The 16,909-nt window shown below is 42.8% G+C and overlaps 1 protein-coding gene across 7 annotated transcripts in view; it reads left to right on the forward strand.

The window, feature by feature from the left end:
• The window catches only part of Ptk2 (protein tyrosine kinase 2), a 228,658-nt gene that overhangs the window by 27,799 nt on the left and 183,950 nt on the right, over positions 1 to 16,909 (forward strand). For 5 of the 7 annotated variants that reach the window (XM_071602090.1, XM_071602091.1, XM_071602092.1 and 2 more), the window contains exon 2: positions 4,372 to 4,467. The exons of the other annotated variants lie outside the window; for them this stretch is intronic. The gene's annotated coding sequence lies outside the window, so the exon portion shown is untranslated. The remainder of the gene's footprint in view (positions 1 to 4,371; positions 4,468 to 16,909) is intronic. 7 annotated transcript variants of the gene reach the window in all.

Below are 16,909 nucleotides of genomic sequence, written 5' to 3' on the forward strand. Positions count from 1 at the left end.
TCACTAGATCCTGGGCCCTTATAGAAGTGCCATTGTTCCCTGAGTTTTGGCTGACAAAAGAGGGCAAGGGCCAAAATATTGTCTGTCTGTTTTTCCTTAGCCCTTTTACTTCCTTGACTTTGGTCTCCAGGTCTTAGTTTTAAACGTTCAGCAGGCCAGTTTCACCAGTCTTAATGTGGGGGTAATAGGTCATACTTTAACGTGTATAATTTTTACAGTAACCCCGTTTGTTTAATTACTGGAAGTCAGCTTTATATCCTATCTGTGATGGCTTATTGTCTCAAATTACCTCAGGTTGTTATGTTAGAAGCAGTGGTCTGCAAAACATTAACAGGCAACAGTTATACATTTTTAAAAAATATTTATTTTTTAGTTATAGGTGGACACAATACCTTTATTTTATTTTTATGTGGTGCTGAGGATCGAACCTAGTGCCTCACGTGTGTGAGGCAAGCGCTCTAACACTGAGCCACAATCCTAGCCCACCAGTTTGTACATCTTAAAAAATCTATTTATTTATTTATTTTTTTAAAAAGGAAAATACAAAATGAAATTAACAAGCAAAAAAACATTCAGTTTGTATAATAGCTATGAATCAAGAAACATGATTTTTATAATCATAAACCTTTACTTAGTTGAGTATTATATCCCATTTATTTTGAGATGTAATCTTTACAACAAAAATATAACTTTAAATGAGGTTAAGTTTAGCCTACTTTGGAACCACCCTAATGTGGGCCTTATTTTAGGTAAGGCAGTGCTCTTGATAGTAATACAGCATTACACTGGAAACATGAGTCCAACAAAAACTAAGAGAGTTTCTGACTTTCTTTTTGTGGAAAAGTGCCAAATACATCAATGTTTTATAATGTCAACCTTTAAAAACATCACCTTTTATTATTATCTTTCAAAAATATATTTAGCTGGGTGTGGTGGCACACTCAACTCATGAAGCTGAGGCAGGAGGATCGAAAGTTCAAAGCCAGCCTCAGCAATTTAGCAAAGTCCTAGCAACTTAACAAAACCCTGCCTCTAAACAAAATACAATAAGGGCTCCGGGTGTGGCTCAGTGGTTAAGTGCCCCTGGGTTCAATCCCTGGTACAAAAAAAAAAAAAAAAAGATTTTGAATTCCCATCCCAGTGTAAAAAATAACTCAAAATTCTCTATATATCTTATTTATAACAGGTTACCTTTATCTAGTTACATACATGTTGTTTCCTTTGTGACTGGCAGCTTTCACCCCCTGAAGAAGATAGGATAGTTAATAGTCAGGCACTCAGGGGGCCTCAATTAAGGTCCTCCCACCAAATGTAAAGGCCACCCTGTGATCTTAAACATTTCAGTCAACTCCTTATTTCAGAGTGGTGGGAAAATGGAAGTGGGTGAACCCAAATGGAAGTTAGAGAAAAACAAACCTTACTCCTTTTCAATAAGATGAAATATTCACACTTTTTTTTTTAGTACTTTAATCAAAACACAGCTGAAACTTTTTGTATACATATAGATTACACCTGTTAGAATTTTAACTCTTAGTAACTTTGCTTGTAGGTTAAAACCCAGAAATGAGCAATCTTAAATCTTTCTTTTTAAAGTTTACTAAACAAAAAAACATTTTTAGTAGTCCCAAATATATGTTACCGTATGGAATTCAAGAAGCTGAGAGTACTTGAATTTGTGCTTAGTTGATATTTTACTATTTTAACTTTACAAAATTAATCAGATGACTCCTAAGAAACACATTTATGAAGAGTAATCCCATTCATGTTAAAAAACTAATTTACTCATTTCTAACTTACAACTCTAGTTAACACTTTAAGTCAGTTATTCCTGCCGAAGAAAAATTCTTAGAAGCAATGGACGTTGTACTTTAAATATTTTATAGAAACCAACACTCTGATTGGCAGAGTGTGGGTTAGAAGTTTCAAACGCATCTTACTCTTACCAATTTAAACTTTTTGTTGAAGTTATTTGAATCATATGAACTGAAAGGCCATTCATTAAATTTATGAGTACTCATCTATACATGAATTTTTTAAAAAAAATTTGTTTTTAGTTGTAGATGGACATAATAACTTTATTTTATGTCTTCATATTTTTATGTGGTGCTGAGGATAGAATTTGTTAATCTATATGTATATAATCTATATACATATAGATTAACAGGTGTAATCTATATGTATACAAAAAGTTCGTACCACTCGGCTGTACCACTGAGCTACAGCCCCAGCCCTGGACCTTTATTTTTTATTTATTTTTATGTGGTGCTGAAGATAGAACCCAGTGCTTCACACATGCTAGGCAAGGGCTCTTCCTACCACTGAGCCACTGCTTCAGCCCCATTTTTACTTTAGAAGAAAACTTTACATATGGAATCTTTCTATTGTCCTTCCCTGTCCCTAGGCCTAAAATTTTTATTCCCCATTTTTTTTTGTTGGTGGTTTGTGTAATTAAGCCCTTCCCCTCCGCCCCCCACTGCTCCGTACTTCACCCTGTCTTTATTGGAGGTTACTTATACACCCTGGTTTTGTGTTTCTGAATAGAGTCTGAGTCACACACAACCTCCAAGATGTCCCTATCACCAAAGAAGTTCTTCTCTCTTGAGCTCAAGAATAGATTTTCCTGCCTTGGTCCATGCATGGGTTACCTGGTTGCCATGGTACTTGCTTGGGCCCTTTTCCCATGTTGCCAACCCTCTTTTGATTTTGGATCAGCCTCAGGGATCACCTTCAATTTCCACTCCCACTCTAAGACCACTGCAAAAAGGCAGACCTGTCTTCTATAAGGGGGGAGTCAGCATGACCCCAGGTGACATATGGGGCCCCGTGTTGGGTGCTGAAATTGTTAGAAATATCAAGGTGTCAAACACATGTTTGGAAGTGGATCAGCAAGGCAAACTGTGCTTCTGCCAGAGAGGTGTGCTGCCAAATCTTGCTGACAAGTGTGCCTGGGTTCTTGTAGCTCATGTGATTCCTTTTCCTCCACATTGGCATCCCCACCCCTTCCCCTTGTTGGTCTCTATCTTCTGCATCAGAGGTTCTTCTCACATGCCTAGTAGTATTTCCTTGCCATGAATCAAGAAATTCTTCTTAAAACACATGGGTGGCTTCCTTCAACTGAGTTTTGTATGAGGGCATCTGGACAGGCCATTTGTTGGGGAATCCCATGTTGTTATCTTTGTCTTTCCTCTAGGCTGATCAGATTCCCCAAGAATGCTCTGACAGTTTCTTTCTTGCAGGATAAGGATTTGAATGCCAAGTGCTGGGGGCTGGAGTGTGTGTTCAGTGAGGGGATCTACCGTCAGTCCCATTGGCCAGGCCCACCCCATCCCAGGGGTGCCCCTTTCTAGAGCAGGGTGGGGTGGGTGGGGGAGCCCCCTGAGCCCCCTCCTGGGCCTTCGCCTTCTTCCCTGGTCTGCAGCCTTTGCTGCAGTGGGCTCTGGGCTTCCGCATGTCCTGCTCTAGAGGGGGCTGGTGGCCGCTGCTGGCCTCAGGTCTGGCCATCTTGGTCTGTGGAGCCATTCACCGTGCCCCCCCAGTCTTTTGTTGTTTGTCTTCCAGTTTTTTTTTTTTTTTTCTTTTTCCTCTTTTGTTTTTGTTTCGGTCTGCATTAGGGACTTTTCTTACAATTTCACAAATGTTGAGTTTTTTTTTTTTCTCCTTTCAACTTTCTTTGGCCTGCGTGTTTGGTTTTTTAATTAAAAAAAACTCTTTAGTGTAACTTTAGTGGGAGGGGGTGAAATAAAAATGTGCCTTCTGTTTCTTATCTTACACTGAACTTATTAGCCAACTTTGTGGCAGGTTGATTTACGCTTGTTGATGTTTTAATGGTTTTTACCTCTTTTATTTGTGTATTTGTGTTTTCTATAACTAAAGTATGGACTTGGACACATGGGTTGTGGTAATATATATTATATATATATATGTATAATACATATGTACATATATATATATATATATATATATATATATATATGTATGTATGTAGAGAGGGAGAGAGAGTTGGGTTTTTGTAGCGTTTATTTCATTTGTTCTTTATTAACCAGTGGATGATATCCATCACTTAACCCTCTTGTATATCAGGTGTTTTTGATGACACTGGTAATTGAGTGTCACTTGGATTCTTAATTGCAAATGGACACAATACCTTTATTTATTTTTATGTGGTGCTAGATTGAACCCAGTGCCTCATGCATGCTGGGCAAGTGCTCTGCCACTGGACTACAACCCCAGGCCCTGTGGTAATATTTTTTTTCCTTCATTCAGAGTCTAGCCCAGTTGGCAAGGTACGCATGCAGAGGCTGACTAAGGTACAGTAGTGCTTGAAAACACGGTGAAGGAAGGTAGTCATGTGTGTGTGTCTTGTCTCTTCAGCTTCCCTTGGACTGTGATGGAAGGAGAAAGGAGGCACTAGCAGTGTTTTCAGATCATCTTCGGATATTTTCACAGAGCTTTGTTGCCTTTTGAACTGTGAGTGTGATTCTTCTACACTTGTGTCTTGGTCCTTTTGTCTGCTTTCCTTCACCTGTACTAGGATCTCTGTGACATATAGTAGCAGCAAACAAAACAGTTGGTTTTGTAGGGCAGGTGAGGGGAGAAGCATGGGTTGTCCGGTGCCACTGAGTGAAGCTTTTCTGAGATAGGCAGGCTGTATAATGATATTGGATGATGCTAATAGTAACACTTGTATACTCTGGGCATTATAAACACTAAGTTGTAATTACTAATTGAGTCCCTGCACTGGCCTTATGAGTAAGGCTTGCATAAACAAAGACAGAGAGGCTAAACATTGCTGAGGTTATAACTGGCAGTGCCTGGCTTCAGTGTAACCTCCTACAGGTTGCTCTCTTATCCTCCTGGACTCCGGATTCAGACGTTGGCTGCTTATTTCCAGTCATTCTCTCTTATCTACAGCATGCATGAGACTGCCATAGATTCTGACCACATATGTAGTGTGTTTTCCCCTATACATGTATTTCTTTTTTTTTTTTTTTTTAGATTTTTTTTTAAGTTGTAGATGGGCACAATACTTTTATTTATTTATGTGGTGCTGAGAATTGAACCCAGTGCCTCACTCATGTGAGACAAGCGCTCTGCCACTGAGTCACAACTCCAGCCTCAATATACATGTATTTCTCTGATAATCAAATTTATAAATTAGGCATGGTAAGAGATTAACAAATAACAGCTAATAATAAAATAAAACCATTGCCAGATGCTGTAGTAAAGGCTATGTGGTTGTAGTCTTTTTCTCTTTTAAAATATCTTGTTGTATTTTCAACTTTTCACTTTTTTGGGTGGTGGTGGTGGTGGTGATACTGGGAATTGAATCCAGGGCCTTAAGGAGGCTAAGCAAGTGTGTTACCACCGAGCTACATCCCCAGCCCTCAGCTCTTCACTTTATAGGAAGCCCTTTACAACTTCTCTTTGGCATATCCAGATTGCCGGAATTACTACTTTTGTGATTTGGGGACATTATTAAGGAAATAAGTGTTACTTGAATGCAAACACTGCAGTGCTGCAATAGCCTTATGAGTAAGGTTTGCATAAACAAAGACATATACAGGACAAAGGGATGATTTATGTCCCAGGTGGGATAGGGCACATTTTATCATACTACTCAGAATAGTATATAATTTGAAATTTAGGAGTTATTTCTGGAAATTTCTATTTAATAATTTTGGGCCATGTTGACTGTGGGTAACTAAAACTGCAGAAAATAAAATTATGGATAAGGGTTAGGCATCTTGTATACTAATAATTCAACCTTAATCAAGTTGTTTAATCTACCTAAACCTAGTTTCTTCCCTGACAAAGGAGATTGTTATATGATCTTTCTTATGGATTGTTATGAAGATGCTGTGAGGTTTGTGAAATTTGTTCAACACTTAAAATAGCAAATAGTATTTGGTGGTATTTTTCTTCCCATTATCGTGAGAGTAAAACAGATCCCTGAAGAGATTAGATTATAGCCGAGTAAGGTGGTGCACACCTATAATCCCAGCAGTTTGGGAGGCTGAGGCAGGAGGATCGTGAGTTCAAAGCTAGCCTCAGCAAAAGTGAGGTACTAAGCAACTCAGTGAGACCCTGTCTCCAAATAATACAAAATAGGGTTGAGGATGTGGCTCAGTGGGCAAGTACCCCTGAGTTCAATCCCTTGTACCTGCGCCCCCCCCCCCCCCAGAAAAAAGAGAAGAGATTAGATTACTTATAATTTGTATATTTTGCTGATTTGTGACCTGTGGACCTTAGTTCCTGGTCCATAGTAGGGAAATCGTAGACGTGAGAGTCCATCCCCATTTGTACAGAGCTTAGTAAACTGAGGACAGATGTGTTGATGGAAGAGTCACTAGTCTCTTCTACTTCAAAGAGCATTTCTAGAATGCTGGGCGCTATGCTAGGCTGAGATTTTCTGTGAGCCTTGTTCTTATAACATCCTTTCTTCAGGGGCTGGGCAGCTCATACAGGCTGGTGAGTGCTGCATGGAGGAAGAGTTGCTCTGGGGAGTGCTCATTGGGCCTCAGCCCAGCATGGACAGCCCACTGGACACTGCTCCCAGGGGTGCGGTGTCCAGTAGGAGCCCTGGAGAGTAGGAGCACTTGTTCTTGAGGGATGGGCAGGGAGCGGGTCTTGTATGGAGGCTCAGAGGTGAGCAGGTTTGGTGTTGAGTCCCTGTGGATGCAGTTTGCTATAGGTAGAGCCAGGTTTGCCAGAGAGAACTGGGGGAGGTGTTCAGAGTGAAGCAGGAGGCTGGGCTGTGTCTTGGCTGCAGGGTTTCTGCCCTCTGAAGGAGCTGTGCTTGGCTGAGGGCAGTGGGGAAGGACTGGTGGTGCTTTTTTACTTGTTTATATGATTGAAAGCTAGGAGAGTGGATGGAAAGCCAGCATTGGCCGCTCCCAACCCTGAATTCCGTGCCACAGGCTTCTTCCTTCACCACTTTTCATTTTGGGTGTGCTGATGTTATCTCCAAAACGTGATATTTCATGTAAACCTTGCCATTTGTGGCCTCTCAGTTTTAAGTGATCTGTTGTGGGTTGGTGCTATTCCCACATCTCTTCCTGCGTCTCATTTTTGGATAGTCTCCATGTGTATTTCTCTTGTAAAAGTCTTCTTTTGTGATTTTAACAATCTTTTCCTTGGGCCCTTAGTTTATATTAGAATCTTTGCTCTTCAGTTTGCAGGGTAAGGATGGTACTGCCCCAGGAACTGGCTCTTCCCTCCCTTTCTAGCAAGTTTCCTTGTCCTGGGTCCCACTTTTGTTTCTACCTTTACACTGCTGGGTTTCATGTTGCTAACTTTGCAGTTCCAGCCAAATGTTCAGGGGCTGCACATGGGTTGAACTCTAAAAACAGTGTATGTTTTTTAATTATAGGGATCATTTTGTTATTTTGAGTCTCTTGTTTTAAGGATTCAGAGTTCTTCCTAGATGTGCTTAGTGAGGTTTTGCCTATCTCTTGTAGGTGTTCTTCAGCTTTCCATCTTGGCTTTTTCTTTCAAGGCTGTTTCTCTCTCTCGGTACTGACTCCTCTTGGGTGGAGGTGCATTCCTTGGGGTCTAGTGGGCTGTGGTTGTCTGAAGTGCCCAAGAAGCAGGGCTTGATGTTTGTCTGAGTTGGAGCCACGTTCTGAAGGGGTTTAGCTTGGGCTCTCTGCCCCAGCATGCTTCTGTTCTGTCAGCCCCAGATAACCAGGCGGCGGGGAGGTTTTACTCTCAGAAGGTCAACACTTGTACCATAAACCTTTGCTTCACTTTCTAGAGAAATACCCTTGGATTTTTTTTTTGTTCCAAGAGGAGATGCTGGGTTGGCCTGAGCATAACTTGTCATGGAACTAGGCCACACTCAGCAACCTCACCGCCAGAAGCCTGCCTGTTCCAGGGCTCAGTGTCTGTGGGTCTCTGACATCATTCTGCTCCCAGCTCCTTTTTAATATTTGGATATTTGTTGGATTCTCATCTTTTGGTGACTCTCCCTTTTCTGATTTTTATTATTAGAGATTTGTCATTTTCTCTAGTGCTTTTGTTTCATGAAGTTTTTAGAGGACTAGAAAGCGTTAGTCTTCCTTCTTGAACCTGAAGCCACTAAGGACTGTAAGGGATGGGTATGTGTAGTGTGACGTGTTGGCGTGTCATGAGGACCATAGGGTCGGGATATGATATATTGTCCTGTCATGAGGATCTTAGTGGTGGGATGTGACGTCCTGTCATGAGGACCTTAGGGGTATGATGTGACATTGTCCTGTTGTGAGGACCTTATGGGTAGGATGTGACATCCTGCCATGAGGACCTTAGCAGTGGTATGTGACATGTTGGCCTGTCATGAGGTCTTAGGGGTAGGATGTGACATGTTGGCCTATTGTGAGGACCTTAAGGTATAGGCCACACAGCTTCGGTAAGAGCAATAGTTTTGGTATCAGGTATTTCTGAGGCTAATGACACTGCCATGTTTGCTGTGGGACTCTGGGCAAGACATTTGCTTTTCTGTTCCTCATTTCTTCAACAAATACTTATTGTACCCCTTCTGTGTTTGTAGCTGAAGTCGGGGCAGTGGAGCTGGTTTTCTTGGAGTGGCTTTTGTTCTGCTCTGAGGCAGGGCTTGAGGCTGTGCCCGTGTGAGCAGAGTTGGCACACCTGTGGTTGGAGCTGTGATGCTTCTGAGGGTTTGCAGCAGTGAAGAAGGAGAGGCAGTTGAGATCATGCCATCCTTGCCTGGTGCCAGCCCTCAGCAGCCAATTAGTCTGGGAGTAGTTCCAGTGTTCTCATGAACTGTGGAATGGGTTCTTTCCAGGATGCTCCATTGGAAAGACAGTGGGAGCTGGTGATCCTGGTAAAGAATTGGTTTGTACTGTGGACTAGCCATTAAGTTCAGGGAATGTTTGCTGAGTTGTTGCTGATTGCCAGATGTGGTTCTCATGGCATTAGGTAGATCCAGCTGCAGCACAAGCCAGAGGGTGGATGGAGGGGGAGCAATCATAGCAGCAGCATAGTGAGAGCCCAAGCCACGAGCCAAGTTGGAAGCTGGGAAGCAGGTCTCACCTAAATACTGTGGCGTAGGTAGGCTCCACAGTAGGCGCTGCAGGCGGATGACTAGGAGAAAGAGCATTGCCAGGAGGGAGCAGCACCTTGGAGAGTGCAGGTATCTAGTGAAGGGCAGCTGGAGTACTGTTTTTGCTGCTGTGGAGCGGAATATTCCTCAGTTCAGTAACAGAGAAAAATGTAGGAATAGACCCAGGTGAGTCCCCATTGGTTGTGGAGGGGACCAGGCAAGCAGCAGAGGCGTCATGGGCTAGGGTGGCAACGGTAGTGGTGGTAAGAAGCAGGTAGACCCTGGATGCATTTTGAAAGTAGAACCTGTGGGACTAGGCAGGGTGTGAGGAAAGTAGGGGCCAGTTGCCTGTGAGGTTGTGGTCTGGGCAGCTGGGAGGAGCCTGCAGGACTGGGTTGGGACTCAGTGGTGTATGAGGAGTGCACCTTCAAGCATTTCTCATTTGGATCTGTTCCTTAGGGCCTCCTAGGGGTCTCTGGCAGTTGGAGTATGAGCTTGGAAGAGAATTTTGAGCTGGAAGTAGAAGTGCAAGCTAAGGGACACTAGGTGGTCACTGGTGAGCATAGAGAAGCTGGCCAGAGACTGAGCTGTATGTTACTTTGCTGTTAAATGGTCAGGAGGAGTGTTAGCAGCACAGAGCAGCTGCTGGAAAAACCAGTATTGGTTGCTATGGAAAGAAGGGATGAAAATACTTCCTGAGGAAGGGCATGTTCAACTTTGTCATGCAGCAGAAAGGTCAAGTTGAAGTTTTGGGTTGACCTTGTACTAAATAGCATAGTGGAGGTCATTTGGTGGTATTCAGAGCAGTTTAGGTGTATGGGGAGAAGCTGCTAAAATGGTGGTTTAACTTAGTGGCTCCTGCTCTGAAGAGGGAAGACAGGCAGGTCTAAGGATGTGATCACCGCCATCAAATGTACCCCCCACTAGGGTGCTTAGTCATTCCAGATGCACTAGGGGTTGATGGTGGTATTGCCACTCTGCAGGCAAGAAAACTCACGTTCAGAGGTCCAAATTGCTTTCTGAGGAGTAAGCGACTGGCATGAGTTGACACTGGGCAGTGGAGTGTTTTGACCCCAACTCACCCATTCTCCTTTTGTGTGGTGCTGGGGATTGAACCCAGGGCTAGTGAGGGCTCTACCACTGAGCTACATACAGCCCCAGCGCTTCCCAGCTTTCTTTGACCTGCACTTTGCTGGGTGCTCTTGTGCCACCTGGGTGGGCAGGAGTATGGGCTCACCACACTTCATTTTCTGAGAAACTTAAATGCAGGAAAGGGAGCAGTGCAGTCTGGTTCTGGGGGAACGCTAGTGTGCTTCTGAAAGAGCATGTACCAGAGGTTCTGCTCCCAGTCTTTGTTGGAAGTACTTCCATCAGAGGGCGGTGTGGTTCAGAATCAGGGTGGCCCTTGAAGGCCATTTTCCCAATCTTGCTTACATTTGAGATGCAGGAGTTAAGGTGAAGAATGATAGTCACAGAACAGTTTTCAGGTGTGTGTGGACTCTGAGTCTGGTGTGATTCTTACAGTAGCTCAGTACGGCAGTGACTACTGCTCCCATTTTACAGATAAACTGAACTTAGAGATGGTGAAACTTGTGCAAGGTTCCTATGATGGTGTCAGGTTCTTCACTTGAAGCTTAGCCCTTGTGCTCAACCAGTGCACAGGTGGGGCCCTGGGCTTACCTGTCAAGAGGATAGTGCCACCTCCTGAGCTGGCTTACCCCTGCTTCTATGAAACACCACACAGTGCTCAATCAGTCCCAGCTAATACTGAGGGAAGGATGGTTTCCCATCAGACATTTGTAATAGTGTGAAAGTTTGGCTTCCTGACCCTAGAAGTAGGCAGGTACCCTTTCTTAGAATTCTCATATTTAGAGTTGGGGAGAGGGTGGGTGAGCCTTTTTTCTGCTTGTTTTTGCATTTCTTTCAGGGGTGGACAGGCTATGGTGAGTGGGAGTTGGCAAGGAGGCATTTTATTTTTGTCTGTTTTTCATGAATTCTAAGTGGCTTATTACACAGACGTTTCAGTGTTTTTTTGATAAACTGTATTAAAAAATCATGTGTCTCAATAAAAAATTTCAATTAAAAATGGCCAAAAGCTTTGAACAGACACTTAATGCATTTTGTATGGATGACAGTGTGCCCTCAGAAAGATGCTCAGCATCCGTGGTCATTAGGAAATGCAGACTACACCACAGTGAGATGCTGTCTGGACCTGTGGGGCTGGTAGCCTTAGACCAAGCAGAAGGCAGCATTGCCAGAGCACAAGCATGTGCAGGTCCCACTTTGGCTGACAGGAGTTCAGAGCTGCTCACTGTGGAAAGAGGCTTGTCAGTTAAAAATGTAGTTGGCCACGCACTTGCACAATCCAGAAGGCCTCCCTGAATATTCATAGCAGCTGTCTTCATGGTAACCAGAAGCAATTGAGACACCTCCGCTGGTAAACAGATGAACAGACCAGACTTTGGTCCTCCCATACAGCTGAGTCCGTTCATTAGCAGAAAGGAGTCTACTGCTGACTTCAGCAGCAAAATGGGGTATTCCAGAGCAGCTTCCAGGCAGAAACTCAGAAACTCGAGCTGTACCACCATGACTGCTGTGTAGCATCCTGGTTCCTGGGCATGGTGGGGAGTCTGTCAGTGGCACCAGAGCTCTTCCTGGGGCGAGGAACCCCACCCCTGTGCCAAGCACCCTGTCCAGGCTCAAGAGGCCAAACTTTAAAAAGAAGGAGACATACGTAGGTGGAAATACAATCATTTCTGCTCAGTTCTTTTCTACAGTTGGATTAAAGTTTTTTTTTCCTTATATTAGAGGTCATGGAATGTGTGTGGCCCACATTTCAGCATGGACACAAACTCTGAAAGCATTCATTTTTAATTTGTAGTGTTCAGTTGATTTTTGTGATCTGATTTATTTGTAGCCTAAAGGCATTTTGTTTTGTATAATTAAATTGTGTTTTATAGAGGTTATATAATTAGCACAAGTGAAGGATGTTTTACATAAAAGATGTTTTACAAGTTAAATTGTTTTAAATTCTTCCCTGTTCTAGTTCTGGAGAACTAGAACAGTAGCTTTACAACTTAATAAACTTGCTTTCTCTGATACAGACAAGACAATTTAATTATGCATTCTTCAGCTCTTTATTTTAGTTACCGCTATAATTGTAGGGTGCAATTGTACTTTAAGCTGATAGAAATAAAAATGTATACAGTAAATAATGAAAATTTGAGACACTAACCAAGGCTTCACAGTTGTAAATTAAGTTTCTTGAAATGTGCAGGAGAGTTGCTTCTCACTATTTTGTGGCATTTGTCAATGTCCTATGGAGTGGCTATTTAGCATCTTCATTTTGGAGATAAGAAGGCCATCATTATCTGCCACACCCTTGGTCACTTGGGTCAGGGATGCACTGGAATGGGTGGTGATGGGTAATGCAGGAGGTATGTGGCAGGCGGCCCCAGCAGGTTTGCTTCCTTAGCGTCTGAGCTTCTGTCCTAAGCACTCTACTGTCCCCAGTAGGTGGTGCGTTACCCTGGCATCCAGATCTGCTGGCTGCAGCCTTCATGTGACTCTGTCCTGTGTGGTGTCTGCTTCTCGCAAATGATGTTGGGGATGGTGGTTGACCTGCTTTATGTTTTTCACTGTCTCAATCTACACTGTCAAGGTTCTCTTTGGTAAAGTCTCAGGAGGATAACTTTAGTAATTTGCTTGAATGAGCTGCTTGTTACTCATTGCTAAAGCACATGCCTCAACTGTGTGGGCACTGATTCTGATCCTCAGCACCACTTAAAATGATTAGTTATATTGTATATCCCACCATGAGTAATATTGTTTAAGAAAATTAGGTGGAGAATCTTCTTGCATCTTGTATGATTCCAGACATTCCTGAAATTAGATCAATGACCTTTTAGGTTCCATGTGTTATACTTTGCCCTTAAGTAGCTAGGGCTTAGTTGTTTGAGTTTTCTTTTTTCTTAGCTTGAATTTACAAAACAAAATAAAAATAAATGAACAAATAAGCAAACAAACAAATGAATAAATAAAATTAAAATTGGCAGACCGTAGAAATCTGATTTGTTTGGAAGGTGTTTGTCTTTGGAAATCTCTTGGTGTCCCCTTGCAGGCTCCAGAGTTGGTGCCATTCCCACTTGGGTCCATCAGGTGGCAGTCGCACACAGTCGTCTTGGGCTCCATTGTGAATCCTGGGTGGCTGTTTACACTGTGCTCATTCCCATTGCTTTACCTGTGGAGTTTAAGTGCATTTAAAGCATCTTCTAAGAGGTCACATTCCAACCTGGAGCATGAGTTTATTAATCATGTTTATTTCCCCATATCTTCTAAAAAGATATTTAACAGGCCTAAAAATGCATTGAAAGATACTGAACCTGCTTTTGTGTCTCAGAATGACTGAGGACTCTCAGATGAAGACTTCTGTGTGCACCCCCACGCCTCTTGCCTTCCCCTGGCCTTCTCTGAAAGCCATTCCAGCATCCTTTCCAGTTTGCTGCCTCTGCCTCTTTGAAAGTCTTTGTTTTGAGAAGCTTTTTGTTTATGGAAAAGATGCAGGAATTGGAGTGATGAGCCTACTTGCCCTCCACTTAGACCCACCAGCTGACCTCAGAGTGTGCGTGAGGCCTTGCTCTTCTTCCCCTCTCTGTATACATGTACACATGCACATGTATATTCACATATGTTTGTTTCCACTGAACCTTATGCCATTGAGTTGCGGGCACTATGCCCTCTTCCCCAAAATATTCAGTCAGTGTTTACTGGGAGAAGGGTATTTTTTACAATTCCATAATAGTAACATAATTTTCAAATTTACAAGATCTAACAGTGACACATGTCACTATCTGGAATGTGTTCCTTGTTTTTATTTTGGCAGTTGCCCTATTAATGTCCCTTATGATAGTCCTTCTCCTTATTGCAGGAGCCTCTCCAGATCACGTGGCATTCAGTCAGCCTCATCAGTCTTTTTAGTCTGGATATAGTCCTCAGACTTTCCCTTTTTGTGCACTGACAGTTTTGAAGGATGCAGACTAGTTGTTTTGTAGGTTACCCCTAAGTTTGAGTTTGCATGATGTTCTGATGACAAGTTGAGGACTGTCACAGAAGTTATACTGTTTCAGGAAACAGGAGTGGGAATGGCAGTGATACAGGTTGTTCTGTGATCGGTTGTGTGTTCACGTTGGTGACTTTAGGCAGTGGGTGAGGGGTGGTCTCTGGATCAGCATCATTCCCTGGGAATTTTTAGACTTGTAAGGTGTTTGGGCCCCACCCCTGACATGCTGAATAGGAAACTTAGGGTGAGAAGCTGTGGTGTTTCTTGAGGGGGTCACTGGGCATGGAACCCAGGGCCTTGTGCATATTAGGCAAGTGCTCTACCTGAGCTGCATTCCAACCTTTTTAAACAATTTAAAAAAAATATTTTTTAGTTGTAGATGGACACAATACCTTTATTTTATTTATTTTTATGTGGTGCTGAGGATTGAACCCAGTGTCTCATATGTGCACGGCTGACCACGTATCAGTGCCCTCAGTCCACCAAAAGGAGGAAAACTGTAATACATAGTTTTCACACGTATCCAACCTTTGTGGCCTTGGAGGTGCAGAACAACATCATCATTATCATGGATTCTGCTCATTTACATCTTAGGTTCCACTCTGGCCACAGGCCTAGAGGTTACATGTAGTCCCTTATGCCATTTGCATCACTAGGCTTTTCATTTCAAAGTCTCACCAGAGGATTAAAACTAGATACCAAACTGGGTGTGGTGGCACACAGCTGTAATCCCAGCGACTCAGGTGTCCAGGGCAGTAGTATCATAAGTTAAGAGGCCAGCCTCAGCAATTTAGTGATATCCCATCTCAAGATATAAAAAAAGACTAGAAGTATATAGCTCAGTAGTAGAGCACCTCTGGGTTCAGTTCCCAGTACCAGCAAAGAAAGGCTGGGATGTTGCTCAACTGTAGAGTACATCTAGGTTCAATCCCCCGTACCAGAAAAAAAAACAAAAGAAACTACACAAGAACAAAAGAAGCCAAGTAGTATGTGTACACTTATTCATTTTATAGTATGTCATTTCATTGAAGGTTTACATAAAATCATTTTGATAATATGGGTAGTGTTTTGGCATTAACTAATAATGACAAATCTCAGTTTCCCAATTAACAAAAACATATTTTAAAGGGAGAAAGTTACTAAAACTTACATTGAAAAGTAGGTGGGAATAAAACAAAAGCCAAGAACAACTGCAGATCTCCAACCAATCATCTGAAAGTTCAGAGGAGAAAACCCTCAGAAGAGCACAAGGCCTGGGCCACTGCATGTAGCATGGGGACTGAATCAGGGAAGAGACCCTCACTTCCCCCTGGCAATTTCCCACAGGTCCCTGAATGGAGGAGCAGGTGATGGAAGAAACAGGCTTTGCTTGCAGATTTTAGGATTAGCTGTTAACATTTATGCAGCATCCATTTAGCCAGGAAGGAAATGCTACTTTGCATTAAAAACAAGGCAGAGTAAACCAAATTTGGTAAGAATTTAGTAACAAAATAACACAGAAGTTCTGCCAAAATTAAGAATAAATTTTTTTATGTTAAAATGGAAATTACCCAAGATCTTCTAGATAGTAAAATTGATAGCTAAACTAAACTAACATTAACATACATACAGTTTTATCACATTGCTTTCTAGAAAGTTTAAAAATAGGCAGCTTATGAGCTTTTTGCCTTTAAACAGCATTGATCCTGGGAGGTCTACTTAAGCCACAAAGGAGCGAAGGGTACGAGACATGCTTGTTCTTCTCCATAAACAACTAGACTTGTGGACAGAAAGAGGAACCACTTCTGTCCAACCTTGAGTCGACAGGCCATGCAGGACTGTGATGCCAAGAGGGAAGAGAGCCACCTGGGAGCCCTTTTAGCTCCCTGGCCATCTAGTTGAAAGCAGTTTGACTGCAGCATTGTCAGTAGGTAGAGGCGGGAAAATTTTGGGAAGTCAAAGAAGTTGAAATTTGTAAGGTGCAGCACTTGAGCTGAAAAAATTACATACAAAATAAGTTTTAGAAATCTGCAGGAGGAGCCAGAAGGCACATGAACACCTTTAGTGCACTGAAAGAAAAAAATCCATCCAGAATTCTGTCTTAGTCAGCTTTTTCACTGCTGTGACTAAAGGATCTGACGAGAACAACTGTAGGGGAGGAAGAGTTTACTTGAGGGCTCACAGTTTCAGAGGTCTCAATCCACAGAAGGCCTGCTCCATTTCTTGGGGCTTGAAGTGAAGCTGGACATCATGTCGGGAGAGGGTGGCAGAGGAGAGTTGCTCACATCATAGTGATTAAGAAGCAGAGAGAGAGACTCCAGCTCCAGATACAAAATATATACCCCCTAGCCACACCCTCAATTAACCACCTACTCCAGCCACACCCCACCTGCCTCCAGCCACCACTTAGTTAATCCCAACAGGGATTAATTAACTGATTGATTTATGACAATCATTTATCCTCTGAAACTTCTTGCATTGTCTCATGTGTGAGCTTTTGAGGGGCACCTCATATCCAAACCATAACAAATTCTATAATCCGCAAGAATTTCTTCCAAAAAAAGAAGCTGTTTATTAAGAAAAAAAATGGACAAAGGAGATATGACCAATTCAGGGAAACCCAGACCAGCAGAAAGGAGCATGAAATTACATGAAATGACACGGACAGGCCTCAGCAACACTCATGCCGTGTGATGCTAACCAGAGGTGGGAGGAAAGTCACCTCTTTGGGGAGATGTAAGGAAGGCTCTGCAAGGCTCTACACCTGACGGGCACTAGGGCCAGGCATTTGTCAGTGCAGGGAGTGTGCCTGCAAGGTGTGGCTACCAGGG

The sequence above is a fragment of the Marmota flaviventris genome, chromosome 15 (assembly GCF_047511675.1).
Source record: "Marmota flaviventris isolate mMarFla1 chromosome 15, mMarFla1.hap1, whole genome shotgun sequence".
NCBI lineage: Eukaryota > Metazoa > Chordata > Mammalia > Rodentia > Sciuridae > Marmota > Marmota flaviventris.